General features: G+C 40.4%; 1 long non-coding RNA gene across 1 annotated transcript; it reads right to left on the reverse strand.

The window, feature by feature from the left end:
• Positions 1-6,744: 6,744 nt before the first annotated feature.
• Positions 6,745-13,184, reverse strand: LOC115178685 (uncharacterized). Its single transcript, XR_003872662.1, has 3 exons — positions 13,051-13,184; positions 7,423-7,620; positions 6,745-7,131 (listed from the first exon to the last, which is right to left on the reverse strand). It is a non-coding gene; the product is annotated as an uncharacterized LOC115178685 (long non-coding RNA).
• Positions 13,185-22,991: the final 9,807 nt, after the last annotated feature.

The following is a 22,991-nucleotide window of genomic DNA, read 5'->3' on the forward strand; positions in this document are numbered from 1 at the left end:
TGCGCCTTCTTCACCACGCTGTCTGTGTGGGTGGACCATTTCACTTTGTTCGTGATGTGTACGCCGAGGAAGTTGTATGCCGAGGAACTTGTGTATGCCGAGAATACTAGATTGGCGCCGACAGTGATGAATGCCTCGCTTCATGTTCTTAGGAAACTATGCAACATTGCAACATTCTTAGGAAACTATACCAACATTACGACCAGGAATACGACTTTCCCGAAGCGGATCCTCTGTTTGGACCACCACCCAGGACAAGGATCGTAAGTTCATCAAAGATGTGGTACCCACGGTGACTATTAAAACCTTCCCCAACCAGAAACTATGGATTGATGGCAGCATTAATGCAAATCTGAAAGTGCGAACCACTGCTTTCAATCATGGCAAGGTGACCGGAAACATGACCCAGTACAAACAGTGTAGCTATTCCTTCTGCAAGGCAATCAAACAAGCTAAGCGTCAGTATAAAGACAAAGTAGAGTCGCAATTCAATGGCTCAGACATGAGACGTATGTGGCAGGGTCTACAGTTAATCACGGACTACAAAAAGAAAACCAACCACTGACACCGATGTCTTGCTCCCAGACAAACTAAACAAATTCTTTGCTCGCTATGAAGACAATACAGTGCCACTGATACGGCCCGCTACCAAAACCTGAAGGTTCTCCTTCACCGCAGCCAACGTGAGTAAAACATTTAAACGTTTTAACCCTCACAAGGCTGCTGGCCCAGACGGCATCCCTAGTCGCGTCCTCAGAGCATGCGCAGACCAGCTGGCTGGTTGTTCATGGACATTTTCAATCCATTCTTATCCCAGTCTGCTGTTCCCACATGCTTCAAGACGGCCACCATTGTTCCTGTTCCCAAGAAAGCTAAGGTAACTGAGCTAAATGACTATCGCCCCGTAGCACTCACTTCCGTCATCATGAAGTTCTTTGAGAGACTAGTCAAGGATCATATCACCTCCACCCTAGACACACTCCAATTTGCTTACCGCCCCAATAGGTCCACAGACGACACAATCACAGTCCAACTGCACACTGCCCTAACCTATCTGGACAAGAGGAATACCTATGTAAGAATGCTGTTCATCGATTACAGCTCAGCATTTAACACCATAGTACCCTCCAAACTCGTCATTAAGCTCGAGATCTTGGGTCTCGACCCCGCCCTGTGCAACTGGGTCCTGGACTTCCTGACGGGACGCCCCCAGGTGGTGAGGTTAGGAAACAACATCTCCACCCCGCTGATCCTCAACAATGGGGCCCCACAAGGGTGCATTCTCAGCCCTCTCCTGTACTCCCTGTTCACCCATGACTGCGTGGCCATGCACACTTCCAACTCAATCATCAAGTTTGCAGACGACACTAGATTGGTAGGCTTGATTACAAACAACGACGAGACGGCCTACTGGGAGGAGGTGAGGGCCCTCGGAGTGTGGTGTCAGGAAAATAACCTCACACTCAACGTCAACAAAACAAAGGAGATGATCGTGGACTTCAGGAAACAGCAGAGGGAGCACCCCCCTATCCACATTGATGGGACAGTAGTGGAGAAGGTGGAAAGTTTCATGTACACAATTCCTGACATTTAATCTGAGTAAAAATTCCCTGTCTTCAGTTAGGATCTTCACTTTATTTTAAGAATGTGAAATGTCAGAATAATAGTGGAGAGAATTATTTATTTCATCTTTTATTTCTTTCATCACATTCCCTGTGGGTCAGAAGCTTACATACACTCATTTCGTATTTGGTAGCATTGCCTTTAAATTGTTTAACTTGGGTCAAACCTTTTGGGTAGCCTTCCACAAGCTTCCCACAATAAGTTGGGTGAATTTTGGCCCATTCGTCCTGACAGAGCTGGTGTAACTGAGTCAGGTTTGTAGGCCTCTTGCTCGCACACACTTTTTCAGTTCTGCACACAAATCTTCTACAGGATTGAGGTCAGGGCTTTGTGATGGCCACTCCAATACCTTTACTTTCTTGTCCTTAAGCCATTTTGCGACAACTTTGGAAGTATGCTTGGCGTCATTGTCCATTTGGAAGACCCATTTGCGACGAAGCTTTAACTTCCTGACTGATGTCTTGAGATGTTGCTTCAATATATCCACATACTTTTCCTGCATCATGATGCCATCTATATTGTGAAGTGCACCAGTCCCTCCTGCAGCAAAGCACCCCCACAACATGATGCTGCCACCCCCGTGCACCAACATGATGGTGTTCTTCGGCTTGCAAGCCTCCCCCATTTTCCTCCAAACATAACGATGGTCATTATGGCCAAACAGTTCTATTTTTGTTTCATCAGACCAGAGGACATTTCTCCAAAAAGTACGATCTTTGTCCCCATGTGCAGTGTCAAACCGTAGTTACACTTTTATATGGCAGTTTTGGAGCAGTGGCTTCTGCCTCGTTGAGCGGCCTTTCAGGTTATGTCGATATAGGACTCGTTTTACTGTGGATATACATACTTTTGTACCTGTTTCCTCCAGCATCTTCACAAGGTCCTTTGCTGTTGTTCTGGGACTGATTTTCACATCAATGTACGTTCATCTCTAGGAGACAGAACGCGTCTCCTTCCTGAACGGTATGATGGCTGCGTGGTTCCATGGTGTTTATACTTGCATACTATTGTTTGTACAGATGAACATGGTACCTTCAGGCGTTTGGAAATTGCTCCCAAGGATGGACCATACTTGTGGAGGTCTACAATTTTTCTTTCTGAGGTCTTGGCTGATTTCTTTGGATTTTCTCATGATGTCAAGCAGAGGCACTGAGTTTGAAGGTAGGCCTTGAAATACATCCACAGGTACACCTCCAATTGACTCAAAATATGTCAATTAGCCTATCAGAAGCTTCTGAAGCCATGACATCATTTTCTGGAATTTTCCAAGCTGTTTAAAGGCACAGTCAACTTAGTGTATGTAAACTTCTGACCCACTGGAATTGTAATACAGTGAATTTTAACCAAACACACCAAGCCCTTCCCAGACACTGAGGTATTTAATCAGTGCATGCGACAGTATTGGAGTATTTGGCTATGGATAGCATAATTGTGTCTGTCAAACAGATAGGCTCCAATTTTACATATGTAATTCTATGATTATGCCCATAGAAAATGTTGGTGCATGCGTGCACATATAGGAGGTCCCAGGCAGAAGGGAATTTTACCCAATGCATCGGAGAGTTACAATGTTGCTATCACTATGCAGCCAGCTGCCTAAAGTAGGAGTTTCGTACTAATAATATGACACCTGATATCACACATGGCACGACCCCACAATTGTTACAATAAAATAAAACTTTTATATAACATATTTAACAAATATTGTAATATTCCTGTAGACCTGTAAAAAAGAGAGATCATTTTAGCTTTAGAAGCAATTGCTTTCATAAATGCATGGCGGGCCTTGTTTCGCTGGAGCAGTGTAGAATAAGCTTTATGTCAATGATCCAGCCTTAACGAATTGTGTTTATTTACATAACGAATTTGATTGACCAACATCTGTTTCAACATTTATTTATTTAGTCTCCGCCTAAAGTGGCCTCATTCCTCTTCTTTGGTGCTGCATTGCAGTCAGCGACGTTTTCTCTCGGTAGCTGTCCAGAAATCAAATCATCAGAGAGACAGAGCTAGAGGGGAGAAAGAGAGTGGGAGAGCGAGATTGTATTTTTATTCATTTAAATAGACTACTAAAGTAAATAGGTGATATATAATTTAGTAATCTTACAAATTAATGCGAGTCTATGATCAACGCTTACCTTTTATTCAGACAAGTTGACATGCCTGGCCTTCCTGGCAGCAAAAGCATACACTTTTTTAAAGTTATCTTTGCAAATTTCAGTAGCTACCTAGCTACCAGCGTAAGTGTACAGTTTTCTTCCCTAGAATGGTAGAATGGTTAATGCTGCCGAAAATGTTGTGGGCATTTTGTTGAAGAACCCCTTGGGGTACACGGAAAAGGTGGAAATTGACTTCCACTATGTTTGGTAGCTATGGTGATGTGTGTGTTTATATGGGATTATCCAATTGTGAAACATTAATAAAAACGAATCTGCCAATGAAATGATTGCATTGTTTTTTATGTTTGTGTGTGACAGACACGATTAGTGATTAAGGCAGCCTAACCTAGCCTGTTAACGTTAGCTAGCTGTACTACTAGTGGATATCATTTTCACTAAAAGTAAGCTATAGAGATTTGAAACAATTTGCCAGCATGTCCAAAAGACAAAAACTATCAGGAAGCGAGTATCAAAAAAAATGAATGAGAAAAGAGGCACAATCTCTAAACCAAATAAATTCGCTGCTGAAATGTATCAGCGTGCAGAAATGTCCATCAGCCGGTGTGGAGAATGACAAGCCTCCGAGGACAGGCCATAAATTCGCCGAGAACAGGTGGTTGCACCAGGCCATGCCACACCGGCGAAGACCCTACTATCTTTTTATTTTTTTATTTGACCTTTATTTAACTAGGCAAGTCAGTCAAGAACAAATTCTTATTTTCAATGACGGCCTAGGAACAGTGGGTTAACTGCCTTGTTCAAGGGCAGAACGACAGATTTTTACCTTTAAAAAACTCGCTCCCCGTCCCCGATGACAGTGGTGGTGCTGATGCTAAATCCGACTCCCAGACAAAAAACATAAAAGATCCCGGTGAGTGACCAAAATATGTGAATGGATCTTTATGGGATATGTTGTTAGTGCAGCCTGGGCCAAATCAGGATAAGGAGGGGAATTTCCCAAGAGATGAGGGGCAACAAAAGCTTTTGTTGGCCCACTACAATAGGAGGATGGCAAACGGGAGAGAATGGAGAGACCATGGCTTGTCTATTCCAATCACAACAATTCAGCATTCTGTTTTTGTTGTAAACTTGTTCACACGAGTACAAATCTGCGCTGGTCAGGGATGGAATCAGAGACTGGAAGAATCTGTGCCACCTCCTCAGCTCGCATGACAAGTCGCATGACCACCTAGATCATTTCCAGAGGTGGAAGGAGCTGGAGATCAGGCTGGTGTCCAAGCAAACTATCGATGCCCAACCCCAGCAGGCTATTGACGGAGAGACTCTCCACTGGCAGCAGGTGTTGCAGAGGCTCATAGCCCTGATATGCGTAATGGCCACCCAGAACATTGCGTTACGTGGGACCACGGACAGGCTGAACGAGCCAAATAATGGTAACTTGTGGAAATGCTGGGTATCTTTGATGGAATCACGAAGAAGCATGTATGGAGAGTGCACTCCAAAGAAACACATGTGCACTACCTCGGTAAAAGAATCCAGAACTAAATATTTGACATGTTGGCACAAGAGATCGAGCAGACAGTGTGCAGTGCGCTAAAAGCAGCCAAATATGTTTCTATAATTTTGGACTACTGTTAAAGGAATTCCTGCTTGAGAGTAATGATTAAATAATTCCACCCTGATTTTAGGAATATGGTCTATATAGCCTGTAGAATGAGTAACTAAAGGGTTAAGCATAAGTCTCAGGAGATTGACTAGGATAAGAGAGGAATTGGAGGCTGACACTTGGCAGCAAGTGGATCTTCCAGCAAGACAGTAACCCTAAGCACTAATCAAAATCCACAAAGAAATGATGAATTGACCACAAAATCAACATTTTGCAATGGCAATCTTAGTTTCTGGACTTGAACCCCTAAAAACCTGTGGTTTTAATTGAAGAGGGCAGTCCGTAAGAGTAGACAAAGGATATAAAGGATCTGGAAAGATAATATTTGGAGAAATGGTCTAAAATTCCTCCCAACATGTTCTCTCTTTAAAGGCTCAGTGTAATTAACCTCGCAAGGGGAGTGTGCTGGAGTATTCAAAACAGGTAGTTTAAAAGAATACAATTTCCCCCAAAGAATTGCATTCAATATAGCTCAGTATTTTTTACTAACCTTTTTCAAGAGTACCAATAATTATGGACCTGACTGTACAACATCTATCAACTATCAAACGTTGTACCTTTCAACTGCTGCTCCATATAATGTATACAAATAAATAGTAATAGCAACTTGGGTGGTAGAGGAAACACTAGGGTGGGATCAGCTCAGCGGTAGCTGCAAGGAGTAGAGGAGTGGGGTCCAGTGTTCGTTGAAGGTTTGAATTTAGTCTTTGGTGGATGCTGTAATTTTCCCATTGTGATGAGGTTAATCCATTGACAAACACACTTAGTTTCTGTTTTTCTAGCTGAGTAATATTGTTTTCTTGGTGATATTTTAAGGCAATAAAAATGGACTGATGATCTCCAAGAAGGCAGAAGGATGGGAAGAGTGGAAGGCTGTGACCCAAAATGGTGGACAGTTTGTGTATGGTTTCTTTCCAGAATTGTATGGTGGGTGGACATAGCCATGTGGCGTGAAAGTAGTTGTATTTTAGTTTTTTCCTTAGCACTAACACACTTGATTCAACTAATCATCAAACCTTTAGTTGGGAAACACTGCATTTATCTAACATTCTAGTTCAAATGATTTTCAAATCCAATGAATTAGGAAATGTGCAGATTTTGTCTCTGTTATATATATTTGTGCTCCCTGTAAGTGTCTTGCACCAACACACTGTATGCTTGAAATAACATGACTACAACCTTAGAAATAAAACTTTGATTACAATATTGTGTTGTTGACCTTTGTTGAAATTAGTATCAGTATGTAGGATATCTGGTGGCAACCCCAATCATGTAATGTAATCACACACACACACACTCATGATAACATCTTACAGAACACATACTAACATTTTCTCAGTGTGGTAAAATTTATTTTTTTGTCAAAAACCTACATTGATTACATTGTTGAATTCGACCATACAATCAAAGTATATCTTGTAGCACTTTTTCACTTATCTGAGATTTATTCTCTCTTTATTTTTAATCAATATTTTGTATGTAGTTAAATCTGTATGTATTGTCACTTTCTACTTGGAAGCCAGTGACATAGAGGAGGAAGAGGGGTCTTCTTAAAGGTGTTTTTCAGGATGAGAATGGAGTGGCCCTTCCTGAGTTGTCTCCCCTCGATGAGGTCACAGAGAGCCATCTTCTCTGCCTTGTAGTAAAGACCCACTTTGCCACCTGTTATGTTGGCTATGGTGATGCTGGGTGCGACAGTTTTTCTGGGAGTTGTTTGTTAAGCTAAGAGAACGAGAGAGAGTCATTGACAGTAATTAAATAAATGTGGTTGTCAGTATTAGGAGTTTGCATAGAACACTGCTATGAGCAACAATAAAACATTTTTTATGCTGGTGCTGGAACTGAGCTGTGAAATGTGTATGTATATGGACATGTAATTGCTTTATGCTTTGAAATGTCTAATATCAATGTGTGTTATATTCCCATGTTGAATGGCCACAAAACAATAACATATGAATTGATGTATAAATTCATTCATATGTAGAATACCTCCCGCTGGATAGGGTTACATACCGGTATGAGTGATGGTATTGTCCTGGTTGCCAATGGAAATACTTCCGCCCACACTGCCGGATATGTTTTGGCCTGATATGTTTTGACCTGATATGTTTTTGCCTGATTCAGTAGGACATTGGGCAACACATTTATTTTTATTGCAGTCGTTTTTGCTGTTGGTATGTGAAGTGACGACAGTTGAAGCACAATCCATTGCTGCAACGATAGAGAAAGGAGAGAAAGAGAGGGGGAGAGAAAGAGGGTAATTAAGGGTTAAGTTGATTCAATTCAGTTGTGGAAAAATTACCCAATAGTCATTCTTGAGTAAAAGTAAAGATACCTCAATAGAAAATGACTCAAGTTATCCAGTAAAATACTACTTGAGTAAAAGTCTATATACTTAAGTATCAAAAGTAAATGTAATTACTAAAATATACTTATTTATCAAAAGTAAAAGTGTAATTCATTTCAAATTCCTCATATTAATTAAACCAGATTGCACCAATTTGTTATTTTACATATAGCCAGGGGCACACTCAAACACTCAGACAACATTTACAAACAAAGAATGTGTGTTTAGTGAGTCCGCCAGATCAGAGGCAGTAGAATGTTCTCTTGACAAGGGTATGATTTTTACAATTTTCCTGTCCTGCTAAGCATTCAAAATGTAGCAAGTACATTTGGGTGTCAGGGACAATTCATGAAGTAAAAAGAACATTATCTTCATTAGAAATGTAGTGAAGTGAAAGTTGTCAAAAAATATAAATAGTAAAGTACAGATACCCCCCAAAATGTCATAAGTTGTACTTTAAAGTATTTTTCCTTAAGAACTTTACACCACTGAATAAATTAACCTCTCTGGGCCAGTGGGACGCTTGCGTCCCACCTACTCAACAGCCAGTGTAATCCCGTGGCGCGATATTCAAATACCTTAGAAATGCTATTACTTCAATTTCTCAAACATATGACTATTTTACACCATTTTAAAGACAAGACTCTCGTTAATCTAACCACACTGTCCGATTTCAAAAAGGCTTTACAACGAAAGCAAAACATTAGATTATGTCAGCAGAGTACCCAGCCAGAAATAATCAGACACCCATTTTTCAAGCTAGCATATAATGTCACATAAACCCAAACCACAGCTAAATGCAGCACTAACCTTTAATGATCTTCATCAGATGACAATCCTAGGACATTATGTTATACAATACATGCATGTTTTGTTCAATCAAGTTCATATTTATATCAAAAACCAGCTTTTTACATTAGCATGTGACTAGCATGTGACCAGCATTCCCACCGAACACTTCCGGTGAATTTACTAAATTACTCACGATAAACGTTCACAAAAAACATAACAATTATTTTAAGAATTATAGTTACAGAACTCCTTTATGCACTCGCTATGTCCGATTTTAAAATAGCTTTTCGGTGAAAGCACATTTTGCAATATTCTGAGTAGATAGCCCGGCCATCACAAGCTAGCTATTTTGACACCCACCAAGTGTGGTACTCACCAAACTCCAATTTACTATTAGAAAAGTTTGATTACATTTGCAGTTCTTCGTCAGAATGCACTCCCAGGACTTCTACTTCAATAACAAATGTTGGTTTGGTTCCAAATAATCCATAGTTATATCCAAATAGCGTCGTTTTGTTAGTGCGTTCAAGACACTATCCGAAGGGTAAAGAAGGGTGACGCGCCCGACGCGTTTCGTGACAAAAAAATTCAAAATGTTCCATTACCGTACTTCGAAGCATGTCAAACGCTGTTTAAAATCAATGTTTATGCGATTTTTCTCGTAAAATTCCGACCGGGAGTCATTGTTTTCGTTCAAAGAGAGAGAAAGTAAACATGGTGTCGGCTCGTGCACGCGCCTCCAGTCTCATTGTCCTCATATCGACCACTATCCAAATGCGCTAATGTTTTTCAGCCAGGGCCTGCAAAGCCACCATTCATCGTTCTGGCGCCTTCTGAGAGCCTATGGGAGCGTTAGAAAATGTCACGTTATGCCAGAGATCCCCTGTTTTGGTTAGAGATGATCAAGAAGGCCATGAAATGGTCAGAGAGAGCGCTTCCTGTTTGGAATCTTCTCAGGTTTTGGCCTGCCAAATGAGTTCTGTTATACTCACAAACACCATTCAAACAGTTTTAGAAACTTTAGGGTGTTTTCTATCCAAATCAAACAATTATATGCATATTCTAGTTACTGGGCAGTAGTAGTAACCAGATTAAATCGGGTACGTTTTTTATCCGGCCGTGCAAATACTGCCCCCTATCCCCAACAGGTTAAAGAATATTCCTCATCCAAACTTTCCACATAAAGCACAGATCTCGATAAGCAAAGTGTATCTGTGCAATTTATCATTATTAGTCACCATTGCACTAAGTGGCACTGCATGTCTTTTGCGATGTCTTGGTCCTTATGCTAATTCTAAGTCTTTAAATAAGACAAGGGTTGGTGTCAATTCAGAATTTATTTGAGAATGGTGAAGGTGCATGAAGATGGCGGCCCCCCATGTACTTACCACAAATGCCTAGTTTGCTAAGTTCACCATATTGTACATTATTCTCTGTTACTGTTTTGTCATTTTATTGGCATTAGGTGTTGTGTTCTTACTACTACACAAACAGTAATAATTCTACTTGAAATGGAGGTAATGTTAACTTTAGTTTATCTATCAAACTCAAGTTCAAGTACAGAACATTCATGAGCAGGCGCAGTACTCAATTAGTATCAATGCTCTAGGTTCCACAGTAACAACAAAGTAGTGCCTAGGATAAATTCTATATCACATTATATCACATGTAACAGCTCCTCCCTTCCAGCTATCTTGTATTCCGTCAACATAAAAAGAGATATGCATGTCAATTCAAAAACTGTAACAATAACTGAAATAAGGTACTATTCAATTACTAAAACTAACAACACATTTGTTTTACAATAAAATAAAACTAGGTTGAGAACCAGTCAGTAGTTGTGGGACCCCTCTGACTATTTCCCATTTTTCAGTGTTACAAATAGGAACAAAATCTGATTTAATATTGATTTCGACTGATCTACACGAAATACTCCATTATGTCAAAGTGATAAAAAAAGAATAAACTGGAAACATTTAAAAACAAAACAATTTGCAGAAACATTAGTTTGATAAAGAACAAATTTTAATCAGAATCATTAAGCCCAGTCTACTTGTTGTTTTAAACAAACAGATGTTGTGGCCGTAATTCATCACCATGCAGTTTTCAATGGGAATTGTCCATTTAGAAAATTCCAATGAACAGGCAGATTAACACTTCTTAAGGCAAAGGGGCAATATTCGGAAGTTTGGATGACTGAGGTGCCCAAAGTAAACTGCCTGTTACTCAGGCCCAGAAGCTAGGATGTGCATATGCATGGTAGTATTGAATAGAAAACTATAAAGTTTCTAAAACTGTTAAAATAATGTCTGTGAGTATAACAGAACTGATTTGGCAGGTGAAACCCTGAGGACAATCCATCCAGGGTTTTTTTTTTTAGGTCATTGGATTTTCCAATGCTTTTCTATGGGAAAATATAATTATTAAGACCCCGATTGCAGTTCCTATGGCTTCCACTAGATGTCAACAGTCTTTAGAAAAATGAAGAAGTATTCTTTCTAAGTGTCACTCAGGTGGGCTCTAGTCTTTGGTGCGCTTGAATGAGAACGCGCTCCTCGTTGTTTTTCTCCGGTATTGGAAACAATTTATTCCGTCTTAAATTTTAGCGATTATTTACATATTAGGGTACCTGAGGTTGGATTAGAAATGTTGTTTGAAATGTTTGGACCAAGTTTACAGGTAACTTATTAGATCCTTTGTAGGCATGTTGGGCGAGTTGGAACCTGTGTATTTCTGAATCAAACGCGCCAAATAAACAGACATTTTTACGATATAATGAAGGACTTTATCGAACAAAACGACCATTCATTGTGTAACTGAGACCTTTGGGATTGCAAAAAGATGAGGTAAGCGATTTATTTTATTGCTATTTCTGACTTTCGTGATGCATCTGCTTGGTTGGAAAATGTTTTTCATGCTTTTGTATGCGGGGTGCTGTCCTCAGATACTCGCATGGTATGCTTTCGCCGTAAAGCCTTTTTGAAATCTGACAAAGCGGCTGGATTAACAAGAAGTTAAACATTTAAATGATGTAAGACACTTGTATCTTCATGAATGTTTAATATTACAAATGTAGTATTTTTGAATTTCGCGCTCTGCAATTTACCGGATGTTGTCAAATCGATCCCGGCAATGGGATTCTAGCCGTAAGGGATCCCTAAGAGGTATTAAACTAAATCGAACGTCTGTATATTGAAAAGAAGACAGATTTTGGTTTGTAACCCTGAAAAAAATTGTTGTTCAACTCTGCCAAATTAGCCTGTTTCAAATGTTCACTATTTGAGAGTAACTGTTCCAGGCAAGAGACGCACATGCCTTCACACTGCCAACTTTTTTCATTTGGAAAAATATTATATTATATTACATTATGTTTTTTTTTACTTGATATATCTGACCTGTGCAAGGAACAAAGGACTATAAAATCCTGGTGGGTCAGGTCGTTCATAATTGAAATGCCCACTCTGATTTTTACAGCCATTTTTGATTATTTAAATGAATAGGCTACCCATTAATTCATGAAGAATATAACTTATAAATGCATACATGGGTCTTCTACTCAGTGTTGAAAAGCAACCTAACATAGGCAATAACATCATTACACTAAAACATATATTTGTAGACATTTTACTAAGAAACGTAGTATCAAAAAATAAGACAAATCTAACAAATGATCCAATTAACAAAACAAGGCTATGTCATTGCAGTGGAAGATGCTCTAGATACTGAGATCATAATATTTGGTATCATATTGATACAAGACTGAAGTATCCCCCATTTCTGACTATCTTGCTGAGGGGAGAACGCTTATAAAAGTGGCGGGAATGGCACAAATGGAACGGCATCAAACACCTGGAAATCATGTATTAGATGTATTTGATACCATTCCACTGATTCCGCTTCAGTCGTTATCACCAGCCCGTTCTCCCCAATTAAGGTGCCAATTAAGGTGTACAGCCCTAGGCTTTTACAGTTACGCGCCTGCTGAGGTTACTGCCTTTTGAAGATTGTGTTCCATGATATAATATAACCTGTTAAGATTATGGTTTCAAATGGCACTTTTTATTGACAATATATATATGGGTCAATTTAGCAATTAGGATTTGTTGTCTGTAATGGTTATAATAAATTAGGCATTGTTTTGCGAACTGTTGGCATATAAGCATAGATATATTCGCCCATATCGTTTTATGCCCTTGTGTTCTAAAAATATCTATATTTTTTCATTTAAGTACTGGAGTACAATTTCATTTATTGTGTCAGAACCTAAGAACAAATAGTTGTGCTCTGTTCATAAATATGGATTCCTCCTGTGAAGAAAAAGTGTAGAATTGCAGGATTTTTAAAATCACTTTCAGACAAAGTCAGGTGCCCATGTATGTCACCATAAGGTTGATCTTGTCCCCACACATCTCTCTGTAGCAATTAAGCCTGGGGTCATTACCATGAGGCCAATAGTGATTTTAAACCTAAACCTAAAGCATGTATTTAAATGATGTATTTACCTGTGTCTGTGTGTTCTTCCTCGATGCGATGGCGCAGTTGAAGATTGTAGTAATCAGGTGTTCTAGTGGAGAGTGGAGAGATTGCTCAGTTTTATAGGGTAACGATGACAGAGAGAGGGAGGTTGGGGAGTTCTCAGCCCAATCCATTCCAGGTAAATGTTTATATTCCAGAGAACTGAAGAGGATGACTCAGTTCCAGAGAAGCTACGTGAGTGTCACAAGAGCAAATAATTTGTCAAGCACTAAAACGTATTATATCTCAAAGGGCCATATCTTTAACTACACCCTTACAAGTAAATCACTGACAATCAAGGGAGTTTGATCACCTAAAATAATAAAACAATGATCAGCCTGAGAATGTAAAAATTAGCAACCATGTGAGAGTCTCTGAGTTGCTATCTATGTGCAGCAGGTCTCTTGCTCATTAACACTGATGGTTTACCACCAGGGGGGAATGTCATGACATTGCCCTCTTTGGGAACAGCAAGCACCATCCCCTCCCTCTGCACCATCCCCCTCTCTTAAATCTCTCCTACACCCAGGCTGCTGCAACCTCAGGTCGTAAATTCCTGGAGAAGAATCCTGCCTCATGGCCAGAAAGTATAGAGAGAGAGTGAGTTTCATAGAGAGAACAAAGGAATTTCTTCCACTTCACAGAACTGGAGAACCGAATGACATTCATGTTCTGGAGAATGTATAAAAGATCGGTGAAGTAACGAGCTACGAACTGGTGCATTTGGTACAATTTTGTGAAACTCATGAGAGACAATACAGCCACATTACCATAATCCTGATTATACAAAAGTCTCAGTTATGAGGCTTACATTTACTTGTTGTTTAGAAAGAATGAGTAAAGATGGAACTATTTGTGAAATTCTGTAATGTGATTTTAGACTGTTTAACCTGTTTAGGATAGGGGGCAGTATTTTCACGGCCGGATAAAAAACGTACCCGATTTAATCTGGTTATTACTCCTGCCCAAAAACTAGAACATGCATATAATTGTTTGATTTGGATTGAAAACACCCTAAAGTTTCTAAAACTGTTTGAATGGTGTCTGTGAGTATAACAGAACTCATATGGCAGGCCAAAACCTGAGAAGATTCCATACAGGAAGTGCCCTCTCTGACCATTTCTTGTCCTTCTATAGCCTCTTTATGGAAAATAGAGGATCTCTGCTGTAACGTGACATTTTCTAATGCTCCCATAGGCTCTCAGAAGGCGCCAGAATGGGGAATGATGACTCTGCTGTCCCTGGGCGAAAAACAGTAGGGGATTTGGAAAGTGGTCGATCTGAGAACAATGACACGGGTGTTTGCGCGTGCATGTGAAGACACCATTTTCTTCTTTCAGTGTTTGAAGGGATACAACGTCTCCCGGTCGGAATATTATCGCTATTTTACGAGAAAAATCGCATAAAAATTGATTTTAAACAGCGTTTGACATGCTTCGAAGTACGGTAATGGAATATTTTGAATTTTTTTGTCACGATACGCGCCGGCGCATCACCCTTCGGATAGTGTCTTGAACGCAAGAACAAACCGCTGCTATTTGGATATAACTATGGATTATTTGGAACCAAAACAACATTGGGTGTTGAAGTAGAAGTCCTGGGAGTGCATTCTGACGAAGAACAGCAAAGGTAATCCAATTTTTCTTATAGTAAATCTGAGTTTTGTGAGTGCCAAACTTGGTGGGTGTCAAAATAGCTAGCCATGATGGCCGAGTTATTACAGTTACATGATTTAAGTAGTTTAATCACGCAATAATAATTACAGAGCATTTTTGATAAAGATTCATCTTCAGTTTAATGATGCCAAAGACACATCACAACCATGTGAGAGTCTCTGAGTTGCTATCTATGTGCAGCAGTTCTCTTGCTCATTAAAACTGATCTCAGATAATGAAATATTTTGTATCTGTAATAATTGTTATGTAGCTTCATGTGTAATTAATAAAGAGTGTTAAGAAACAGGAGGTTCCCTGGTGGCGTTTCATTTTGGGGTTGTGATTCACCCTGTCCTCATCCACCCAGATCTTTCCTGTGCTTGAAGGTTGTAGTAATCAGGTGTTCTAGTGCAGAGTGGATGGCTCTGCTTTTATAGTGTAACACTGACAGAAAGAGGGAGGGTGGGAAGTTGATAGTCATTACTTTAAAAATACAAATACTTCTAAGATATTTCACCCTGAAACTGTATGACTGTGTGTGAAATCCATTAGACACATAAGACTATAAGTTGATAATGTGTGCAGCGTAGGCAGGATAGAATTAGGACATTAAGTTTCTTTTGGCCTGTGTAAGCAAGGTGTAGTTGCAACAACAAATGATAAGAGGAACTATCGACAAACAAGTTGTGAAACTAATAACAGGACATTCTGTCCCCACCCGTGGAGTGGAGAAACTGTTAGTCTGGCAGAAGATGATGAAACATGTTGCATATTATGATAAACAATGTATGTGTACAGTGGAAAAATACACCCCCCCTAAAGCGGGGTGGGGTTCTCGACTGATGTGTGTGTGTGTGTGTGTGTGTGTGTAAAAAATGGGCTCTGAATAAAGAATTGATCATTTGTATGCTGGGACTCTATCTGTTTCTTAAAACTTAGAGCCTTACAATCTCTAGGATACAGATGGAGTAATAAAAGAGTTCAGCTAGAACATTGGGATAGAAATTCTTGTGACAGAGGTTCTCAGCCCAATCCATTCCAGGTAAATGTTTATATTCCAGAGAACTGAAGAAGATGACTCAGTTCCAGAGAAGCTACGTGGGTGTCACAAGAGCAATATATTTGTCAAGCACTAAAACGTATTATATCTCCAAGGGCCATATCTTTAACTACACCCTTACAGGTAAATCACTGATAATCAAGGGAGTTTGATTACCTAAAATAATAAGACAATGATCAGCCTGAGAATGTAAAAATTAGCAACCATGTGATAGTCTCTGAGTTGCTATCTATGTGCAGCAGTTCTCTTGCTCATTAAAACTGATCTCAGATCAGCTGGTAGCAGGGTCGTAGAATGAAAGTATGTGCAGTGGTTCTCCTGTTTGCGTTGGAAACCGAAGATGCAGCTGGGTCAGTGGTAGGGTTGGTTGCCACTGTGCTGATGGCTGCAAGTGATGAGGTTGGAGCTCTGGCTGAAGGCTTTGCCACACACCTGGCACACATTGGGCTTCTCACCTAGGATAGGAAAGCAGAGGTAAAGTTCACTATTTTACAAGTTAAAGGGGCAGTGCGGTTGTTATGGTGATAAATATCCATATTGACGATGACCGTATTTTCCACATGTATGTACTGTAAGCCCACTCTCTGTCTCTCCCACATTCCCACTCTGATCTGTCCCCACTACTTTCCATTGTCTACCAAGCCGTCATATCGGTTTAGCCCACTAGGGACCATTTATTGCATTGTGTTAGTAACCAATAACCAACTGTTTATGTGTTCATGTAATGCTGTGTGATTATTTAGTTAGTTAGTAAATCATTAATTAAGCCAATTTGTATATCGCTGATTAATCATTTATGCTAGGGTTCGTGCAGATATCTAAGGATTTTGCGACATTCAGAATGAGACCGATAGAAGGTAAACAAAAAGCTACATACACACTATATATACAAAACTATATGGACTCCCCTTCCAATTAGTGGATTTAGCTATTTCAGCCACACCCGTTGCTGACAGGTGTATAAAATCGAGCACACATCCATGCAATCTCCATAGACAAACATGGGCAGTATAATGACCTTACTGAAGAGCTCAGTGACTTTCAATGTGGCACCATCATAGGATGCCACTTTTACAACAAGTCAGTTTGTCCAATTTCTGCCCCTGCCCCGGTCAACTGTAAGTCAAATCAAACTTTATATGTCACATGCGCCGAATAGAACAAGTGTAGACCTTGTGTAGAAATGCTTACTTACAAGCCCTTTACCAACAGTGCAGTTCAAGAAGAGTTAAGAAACTATTTACCAAATAAACTAAAGTAAAAAGTAACACAATAACATAACAATAACGAGACTATATACAGGGGGTACCGGTACCGAGTCAGTGTGCGGGGGTACAGGTTCGAGGTCATTTGTACATGTAGGTAGGGGTGAAGTGACTATGCATAGATAATAGACAGCGAGTAACAGCAGTGTCCAAACAAATGGAGGGGGCAATGTTAAAGTCCTGTGCCGAATTGATTAATTGTTCAGCAGTCTTATGGCTTGGGGGTAGAAGCTGTTAAGGAGCCTTTTGGTCCTAGACTTGGCGCTCCGGTATCGCTTGCCGTGCGGTAGCAGAGAAAACAGTCTGTCTTGGGTGACTGGAGTCTCTGACAATTTTATGGGCTTTCCTCTGACACATCCTATTGTATAGGTCCTGGATTGCAGGAATCTTGGCCCCAGTGATGTACTGGGCCGTACATTCAGGAATCAGGAGTATAGAATTATGGTCAGATTTGACAAATGGAGGGCGGGGGAGAGCTTTGTATGCATCTCTGTGTGTGGAGTAAAAATGTTTTCCTCTGGTTGCACATGTGACATGCTGCTAAAAAGTTGGTCAAACTTGTTTGCCTGCGTTAAAGTCCCTGGCTACTAGGAGCGCCGCTTCTGGTTGAGCATTTTCTTGTTTGCTTAAGGCCTTATTGAGTTGGTTGAGTGTGGTCTTAGTGCCAGCATCTGTCTGTTGTGGTAAATAGACGCCTATGAATGATATGGATGAGAACTCTCTTGGTAGATAGTGTGGTCTACAGCTTATCATAAGTTAGTCTACCTCAGCCGAGCAATACGGGTCAGTGCGCACGATGGGTCAGTGCACACGAGAGAGCACTTCCTGGAGTTTAGTGAACTGCTTGACGCAACGGGGGTGGGCATGACCGAGTTGCTCATCTCAAAACTACAGAAGCATGGCATCCCCATCATGGACATGAGAGGGCAGGGGTATGACAACGGGGCGAATATGCAGGGGAGGCACAGCAGAGTTCAAAAGGGAGTGCAAGATATTATCCGAGGGCCTTTTTTGTGCCGTGCAGCGCACACTGGCTGAAACTTGTTCCCTCTGATGCAGCATTGTGTTGCTTGGAGGCGACTGAGTTTTTAACATGGGTCTTCCATGTTAAAACGTCTAGGAGCGACATCGGAACTACTGAGTTCCCAACTTCCTTTGGAAGCAATGTCAGCAAAGGAACTGTTCGTCCGGAGCTTCATGAAATGGGTTTCCGTGGCCAAGCAGCCGCACACAACCCTAAGACCACCAAGCGCAATGCCAAGCGTCTGCCGTAGTGGTGTAAATCTCAACGCCATTGGACTCTGGAGCAGTGAAAACACGTTCTCTGGAGTGATGAATCACACTTCACAATCTGGCATTCCAATGGACGAATCTGGGTTTGGCAGATGCCAGGAAAACGCTACCTTCCCCAATGCATAATCCAAACTGTAAAGTTTGGTGGAGGAGGAATAATGGTCTGGTGCTGCTTTTCATGGTTCGGGTTAGGCCCCTTAGTTCCACTGAAAGGAAATCTTTATGCTACAGTATACAATATTGGAGACGATACTCTGCTTCCAACTTTTTGGTAACAGTTTGGGTAAGGCCCTTCCTGTTTCAGCATGACAATGCCTTTGTGCACAAAGTGAGGTCCATACAGAAATGGCTTGTCGAGATCGGTGTGGAAGACCTTGACTGGCCTGCACAGAGCCCTGACCTCAACCCCATCGAACAGCTTAGGGATGAATTGAAACTCCAACTGCGAGCTAGGACTAATCGCCCAACATCAGTACTCGACCTCACTAATGCTCTTGTGGCTGAATGGAAACAAGTCTCCGCAGCAATGTTCTAACATCAAGCGGAAAGACCGGCCATGGAAACCCATTTCATGAAGCTCCCGACGAACAGTTATTGTGCTGACATGGCTTCCAGGAGGTAGTTTGGAGATCGGTTGTGAGTGTTGCAACCGGGGACAGATGATTTTTACGTGCTTCAGCACTTGGCAGTCCCGTTCTGTGAGCTTGTGTGGCCTACCACTTTGCGGCTGAACAATTTTTGCTCCTAGACGTTTCCACTTCACAATAACAGCACTTGCAGTTGACCGGGGAAGCTCTAGCAGGTCAGAAATTTGACGAACTGACTTGCTGTATAGGTGGCATCCTATGACGGTGCCACATTGAAAGTCACTGAGCTTTCAGTAAGGCCATTCTACTGCCAATGCTTGCCTATGGAGGTTGCATGGCTGTTTTCTCGATTTTATACACCCGTCAGCAACGGGTGTGAATGAAATAGCCGAATCCACTAATTTGAAGGGGTGTCCACATACTTTTGTATATAGTGTATTTTATTGTAGTGCCATGTGGCCACATGGGATTATAAAACACATTGATATTAGAATCAGTTCCAGCACCAGCGTAAAAATGAATTAAAAATAAACAATTATGATGCTCAAAGCAGTGTTCCCAGCAAACTCGTAATACTGACAACCACATTTCTTTCAGCACTGTCAAATCTCTCTCTCGGAGAAGATGGCTCTCATTGACCTCATCGAGAGGTGTCAACTCCTGAAGGGCCACTCGATACTCATCCTGGTAGGCACCTTTAAGTAGAGCCTTCTCCCTAAGAGCATCTATGTTACTGGAAAGTGACAATACACATAGCTGCCCTGAGGAATCCCCACTTCATGGGCTGGACAACCTCCTGGCAGAGTATGCTGAGGGCAGGGGGGGAAATCCCGGGGGGGGGACGGGGGGGACACGACCCCCCCATCCTGGGGAAAATATGATTTGTCCCCCCCAATATATCACTGAAACATAATTATGTAATTTAAATAATATTAATAATACGCAATGAAAGCAATTGTGCTGATTATAGACACTTAATAGCGCATTTTTAAGTTTCAAAAGATTGCAACCCCCCCACCCTTTGCCTCACAATGGTTTGATCCACTGCCAGTTCCTTAGTTGGCAAGGTAACAGAGGGGTCGTATCTACTGTCTGAAAGGCACTCAATGAACGTAACTGACGTGAGATTAATCCAGTCAATCGCGCACACACACTAGCTGAATATGCAGAGCTAGCGCGCATATATTAACTATTAAGCTAGCTAGTACCTATTCCATTTATGTGGCCTCGTCAAAGATGGAATCTTTGCTATCGTCAATTTATTCCAAGATCAGCATGCAGATGATGTAAGTTAGTGATTCAAAGTCCCTGTGATAAGGTTAGCGATAAACTGAAGTCCAAACTGAACAGAACTACACTCTCTTCTACCATTGTCTTAAATATATTTAATGGTCTCGTTGCAAAAGCTAAATTGTCGCAAGGGAACTTTTATTTATTTATTTTATTTCACCTTTATTTAACCTGGGTAGCAAAGATTATAGCAAACACCACTGAAACGGAATTGGTGCTCGCTAGCTTTGCAAATTCAGCTATTGTTGGAAGCCAGCCAATATGAAAAAACTATTAAAATTACAAAAGGTTGCAGCATATGTTGTGTAAATGGTGAACTCATACAGCTGTCAACTCTTGTCATTTTAATCCGTTTCACATTTGCTAGCTACCTTTTAGATCGAAGCCCAAATAGAATGATAAAATATAAGATGATAGAAGCCCATCTCCTACTGTAAATAACCTACACACTGTGTGTGTGTGTGTGTAGCCAGCCAGCCAGGTAGAAAAATGGCAGAAAAATAAAAGACGGACATCAAGAGTATTTTTCAGTACACCAAAACGCAAAGTAAGAACCCTAGTAGCCTAATATCTCAAAAAGTAGTTGATAAAATGTTCATAAGAAAGAAATGAAATTCTAATGGAAATGTTTCACAATGATATCATTAGGCAGAGCAGGCAACAGATGGCACACAGACAGCAGAGTTGGGGACAGATATGCAGGGACAGACTGGCAGAGACAGGGAGTCTCAGGTAAGTTTGTTGAGTCTTTGTTTGGCAACATTATGAAAGGTTCTCAATTTGTTTTACTTGAAAAATAGGAACATAATTGGAAAATGCCATGGATACCCCCACTCTCAACTTAAACTGGTGACTGAACTAAGATTTGTTAAAGGCAATGGTATTGCTGTTGTGATTAGTTGTGTAGTTTTGGGTACTGGTAGTTAGGAGTACGGCAAACACCTTATTTCTTTGGTTCCTCAATATACATTTACCATATTACAATGTAGGCTATGTGTTACAGCACTACTTTTGGTGTCCCCCTCAGGAATTGCTCTTGAGAACATTTCATGTAATTGTCCCCTCCAAAGTTGATATCAGATTTTTGCTCCTGACTGAGGGTCACCCCAAGTCCTACATCCAGACTGTCGACATAGAAGTGAATTTAGCTGAAACAGGAAAGATCTGGGTCGATCACAACCCCAAAATGAAACGCCACCAGGGAACCTCCTGTTTCTTAACACTCTTTATTAATTACAGATGAAGCTACATAACAATTATTACAGATACAAAATATTTCATTATCTGAGATCAGTTTTAATGAGCAAGAGAACTGCTGCACATAGATAGCAACTCAGAGACTCTCACATGGTTGCTAATTTTTGCATTCTCAGGCTAATCATTGTTTTATTATTTTAGGTGATCAAACTCCCTTGATTGTCAGTGATTTACCTGTAAGGGTGTAGTTAAAGATGTGGCCCTTTGAGATATAATACGTTTTAGTGCTTGACAAATATATTGCTCTTGTGACACTCACGTAGCTTCTCTGGAACTGAGTCATCCTCTTCAGTTCTCTAGAAAATAAACATTTTGCTGGAATGGATTGGGCTGAGAACTCCCCACCCTCCCTCTCTCTGTCAGCGTTACCCTATAAAAGCAGAGCCATCTCTCCACTCTGCACTAGAACACCTGATCACTACAATCTTCAACCGCGCCATCGCATCGAGGAAGAACACACAGACACAGGTAAATACATCATTTAAATACATGCTTTAGGTTTAGGTTTAAAATCACTATTGGCCTCATGGTAATGACCCCAGGCTTAATTGCTACAGAGAGATGTGTGGGGACAAGATCAACCTTATGGTGACATACATGGGCACCTGACCTTGTCTGAAAGTGATTTTTTTAAATCCTGCAATTCTACACTTTTTCTTCACAGGAGGAATCCATATTTATGGACAGAACACAACTATTTGTTCTTAGGTTCTGACACAATAAATAAAATTGAACTCCAGCACTTAAATGGAAAATATATTTTTAGAACACAAGGACATAAAACAATATGTGCGAATTTATCTAGGCATATATGCCAACAGTTCACAAAAACAATGCCTAATTTATTATAACCATTACACATAATAAATCCTAATTGCTAAATTGACCCATATATATTCAGTCAATAAAAAGTGCCATTTGAAGCCATAATCTTAACAGGTTATATTATATCATGGAACACAATCTTCAAAAGGCAGTAACCACAGCAGGCGCTTAACTGTAAAAGCCTAGGGCTGTACACCTTAATTGGCACCTTAATTGGGGAGAACGGGCTGGTGATAACGACTGAAGCGGAATCAGTGGAATGGTATCAAATACATCTAATACATGATTTCCAGGTGTTTGATGGCATTCCATTTGTGCCATTCCCGCCACTTTTATAAGCGTTGTCCCCTCAGCAAGATAGTCAGAAATGGGGGATACTTCAGTCTTGTATCAATATGATACCAAATATTATAATCTCAGTATCTAGAGCATCTTCCACTGCAATGGCATAGCCTTGTTTTGTTAATTTGATCATTTGTTAGATTTGTCTTATTTTTTGATACTACGTTTCTTAGTAAAATGTCTACAAATATATGTTTTAGTGTAATGATGTTATTGCCTATGTTAGGTTGCTTTTCAACACTGAGTAGAAGACCCATGTATGCATTTATAAGTTAAATTCTTCATGAATTAATGGGTTGAGTATTAATTTAAATGATCAAAATGGCTGAAAATATCAGAGTGGGCATTTTAATT

The sequence above is a fragment of the Salmo trutta genome, chromosome 38 (genome assembly GCF_901001165.1).
Source record: "Salmo trutta chromosome 38, fSalTru1.1, whole genome shotgun sequence".
Taxonomy (NCBI): domain Eukaryota; kingdom Metazoa; phylum Chordata; class Actinopteri; order Salmoniformes; family Salmonidae; genus Salmo; species Salmo trutta.